This window comes from Octopus bimaculoides, chromosome 10, assembly GCF_001194135.2.
Source record: "Octopus bimaculoides isolate UCB-OBI-ISO-001 chromosome 10, ASM119413v2, whole genome shotgun sequence".
Lineage (NCBI taxonomy): Eukaryota > Metazoa > Mollusca > Cephalopoda > Octopoda > Octopodidae > Octopus > Octopus bimaculoides.
In genome coordinates this window covers 29,596,092-29,600,896 of record NC_068990.1, presented here as the reverse complement: position 1 = coordinate 29,600,896, position 4,805 = coordinate 29,596,092, and positions in this window count along the sequence as shown.

Sequence of the window (4,805 nt, the reverse complement as noted above, 5' to 3'; positions counted from 1 at the left end):
TGGGGGTGGGGTTTAAAGAAATATTTGAGGGTTGCAGTTCTGACAGGGAACAATTAAGGTAAAATATTAAATACAGGATTTGTGACATGAAATACAGTAAGAATGACAAAAAAATAAAAAATAAAAAAATAAATAAAAGAAACAGAAAAAATAGAGACAATGATGACTGCTGAAGACTGGATGATGGATGTAGCTTTCTAGTTGAGAGGAGCAGAGTAAAGATCAATATAGCAATGACACAAGAAGTTTAGAGTTTATACTGTGGATCTCTGGGCCTCGTGTGGCTCTTAATGGGCTTTCCTCTCTAAATATAAATTTTTCTTTAATTGATTTGTTTTACTTTTTTTTGTTTGACTCCCTAAAAAAAATCCAGGTTTTTGGATCTGACCGGGATATTAAAATGGTTGAGAACCAGCTGAATGTGGTCCCAAAGGTTTGTGTGCGACAGCAGCACGGTTACAGATGGGTGAGAAATACTTTAATATGGGGTTGCAGTGGGGCCATGCAGAAGATCAACAACTAACCAGGGAAGCATATTTTCTGACTAGAACAAAGAATCTTAGTGTTTGGGGTGTTGCTTTGGGTACGTTATAGATGAGGGATTGCCATCAGAGATCTTCAGAGAGAGAGATCCCTTTGTCGTGAAGCTGAGTGTTTTTTAGGTGTCCCTGGTGAAGACACATAGCTTAGTGGTAAGAGTATTTGGCTCACAATAGTAAGGTTGAGAGTTCAATCTCCAGCAGTGCCCTTGAGCAAGATACTTTATTTCATGTTGCTCCAGTTCAACTGGCAGGAGTTGTACCTGTAATACAAAGGGGCCAGCCTTGTCACATGTCACACTGAATCTCCCTGAGAACTATGTTAAGGGGACGCATATCTGTGGAGCGCTCAGCCACTTGCAAGTTAATTTCATGAGGAAGCTGTTCCAGATCAACTGGAACAGATGTCTTCGTAACCGATGGAGAGCCAGTCAAGTATCCATTGTTCTTGTCCAACAGAGAAAGGTGTGTGTGTGTGTGTGTGTGTGTGTGTGTGTGTGTGTGTGTGTGTGTGTGTGTGTGTGTGTGTGTGTGTGTGTGTGTGTGTGTGTAAGAGAAATAAGTTGAATAACCAGAGGATATTTAATAAACTTGTAATCACATTATTTTAAAGAAAAAACATTTACATAAAGTAACTGCAAACTCTGCTCCCTTCAGCATTTAATCCAACCACATCCAGCCTGAATTTCTACCTGATTTATGTTCTGACTGGCCACATCTGACCTCTCACACCTATCCTACAATGTCATTCTAAAAATAAACAATTACAACATTAAAATTTCAAAGTTACAAGGTAATACATGATTAATTGAAAACAATGTGAATAAGAATTATATTTGACAGAGTAATTTAAATGCTAAAGGATTCAATCTGAATTTTACCAGTGCGGCACGTAAATAGCACCAGCGTGATCGTAACCAACGTCGCCTTCCTGGCTCTTGTGCCAGTGGCACGTGAAAAGACATTCAAGCGAGATCGTTGCCAGTGCCGATGGACTGGTTCCTGTGCAGGTGGCACGTAAAATACACCATTTCGAGCATGGCTGTCGCCAGTACCGCCTGACTGTACCTCGTGCCGGTGGCACGTAAAACACTCACTACATTCTCGGAGTGGTTGGCGTTAGGAAGGGCATCCAGCTGTAGAAACTCTGCTAAATCAGATTGGAGCCTGGTGTAGCCCTCTGGTTCACCAGCCCTCAGTCAAATTGCCTAACCCATGCTAGCATGGAAAGTGGACGTTAAACGATGATGATGATGATGTATGGATTAGATTAAGCAAAATCCCCTGAGACTGGTTGTGGTCTGCATCGGAATAGGTTTAATTAACAGGATGCAAGAAACCAGGTATTTTTATCAGGTGTGTGTGCAGCTAGAAAAAAATTAAATTACAAGGAACACTTAGATTTTTCTTACGTATTTCTTTCATAACCAGCTGAAGCAGCAGGTTATAAATATCATGTCAGGGCACAAAGTGGGGAAGTTGCTTTTTATTAAGCTTTCAAGTTTTTAAACAATAAAAACAGATAAAAATCAATTAAAACACATCTCAATGTGTGTGTGTGTGTGTATGTGTGTGTGTGTGCATGTGTGTGTTTGAAATTAACTGTGTATAAATTTCTTCACCAAATTGACAGCTGTTCTGTATTAGCAGCCATTTTTCTCTTGATAAAAGAGAATTCTAACTCAAATTGATTCAATATGGAACAACCAACATGCTACTGAATATTTAGCAACTTTTATTTTTAGTGCTTAATGAATTTCTCTTAAGAATTCTGATTTTTGCACAAAGCCAGCAATTATAAAGGAGAAGGAGGAGGAGAGTGCAGCTTGATTACATTGACTCCAGTATTTGACTCCTGCTTTAAGGTGGCGAGCTGGCAGAAACGTTAGCACGCCGGGCAAAATGCTTAGCAGTATTTTGTCTGTCTTTATGTTCTGAGTTCAAATTCCACCGAGTTTGACTTTGCCTTTCATCCTTTTGGGGTCGATAAATTAAGTACCAGTTGCATACTGAGGTTGATCTAATTGACTGGCTCCCTCCCCCAAAATTTCAGGCCTTGTGCCTAGAGTAGAAAAGAATATTTGACTCATGCTTTATTTTACTGACTCCCAAAAGGATGAAAGACAAAGTCAACCATGGCAGAATTTGAATTCAGGACGTACAGAGCCAGAAAAAAATGCTGCAATGCATCTTGTCTGATGCACCAACAATTCTGTCAGCTTGCCACCTTAATAATAATAATAATAATAATAATAATAATAATAATAATAATAATAATAAATAATAACGAGCACTCAGAGAGCGCAAACCTCCGCCAAGGCAACACCAATGTCCTCTCAACGATTAGCTGGAGATGATTTTTAAAATGAGAATATCTGAAATAAACTCGACTGCTCTCACAAGTGAGAATACAAAGAAAGAACCCGACCGCTCTCAAAAATTAAGTGAAAAAACAGGTAAAATAATCCAGAATCCTTGTCCAGTACCAGATCAATCCCAGTGGTTGTCATGGAATGTGAAGGTGGGTATGCGGGCTATGTTTGTAATGCTGTGTGGCACAGTTTGTGCCAGTCATGAGGTCAATCATCCCTGAAAGTTTCATCCGAATCCATCCAGCGGTTCTTGAAAGATCTTGTCCACGGACAAGCAAACAAACACCACTGAAAACAATACTTCTGCCTTTGCTAACGAAGGCACAAGGTCTGAAATTTTAGGGGAAATGATAATCGATTAGATCAACCCCAATGCTCATGTGATTCTCATTTTATTGTCCCTGAAAGAATGGAAGGCAAAGTTGACGTTGGCAGAATTTGAATCCAGAACACAAAGGTGGACAAAATGTTGCTAAGCATTTTGTCTGGCATGCTAATGGTTCTGCTAGATCACCACCTGAATAATAATTCAGTTCTCAATGTGCCTTGTGGCACTTGAGGTGACACCAAGATCATTCTACCTTCTAACACTGAAAGCATCCTTGACATTCTTGTTAACCCTTCTGCTTTTAAGATCTTTTGTTATTGTTCTCCGCCATGTTTCCTTTGGTCAGCCATGTCTTCTTTTACTTTGTGATCCTGACAATTGGGTTCGATTTATAGCGACAAACTCAACCCAGCCATTTCCATTTCCTTGCTTCAATAGTTTCTCTAATTGGTTTCATGTTAGCCTTGGTGTGTAGTTGGCTGGTCAAGACCATATTCGGCCAGTAGACCTTCAAAATTTTCCACAGACATTTATTTTGAAACCCTTCCAATTTCTTTTCTTTACTTTTGGTTGTTTTGCAACATTCAGATCCCTAGAGGAAAGTACTATGTATGTTGCTTTTGTAGAACCCTATTTTGGTGCTCTTGTTGAGAATCGATGATTTCCATATTCCACACACTGAATGATTGGTTGGCTTTGCTGATTCTTATATTTATTTCATGAATGAATGCAGTCTCCATCCATTGTATTTTGGTGCCGAGAGAGTTAAATCCAGCAATACTTGTGATTGGTTTCTCGTCCAGTCACATGGTCAGCATTTAATAATAACAGTTCCAAATTTTGGCACAAAGCCAGTAAATTTGATAGGAGAGGGGGAAATCAATTACACTGACCAGTGTATAACTGGTACTTATTTTATCAACCCTAAAAGGATGAAAGACAAAGTAGACCTTGGCAGAATTTGAACTCAGAATGTAAAGACGGACAAAATGTCTCTAAGCATTTTTCCCAGAGTGCTGACGACTCTGCCAGCTCACAACCTTAATAAACTAATAATAATAATGATGATGATGATGATGATGATGAATAATTATAATAGTTTCACAAGGTTGGATTGAACCTGGAATTGCATGGTTTGGAAGCAAACTTCTTACTACACAGTCATACTTCCGCCTTGAACGAATTTAGCATTTCTGGAGTAAATTAAAACGAAGAAACTAAAATTTATCTTGTTGTCAAACAGAAAAGCAAATAGGCTGGAAACAATTTTACAAAACAGTAAATAGTAAATTGGTTGTTATAATTAAAGAAAATAAAATATTATAATTGGGAAAAATTGAAGAACAAATCACAAACAACAGTGATGATGACGATTTAACACAATAAGTCGATGTAAACAATGTATTTTTTTTTGTAAATAACTAAATTTTTATTTTTTTTTAATAATCTCCATTTAAAAAAATCATATTATTGTTAAATTGAGGGAACAGTACGAAGCATTAATCAAAAGTGGCCCAACAGCTGGTGTATATATATATATATATATATATATATATATATATATAT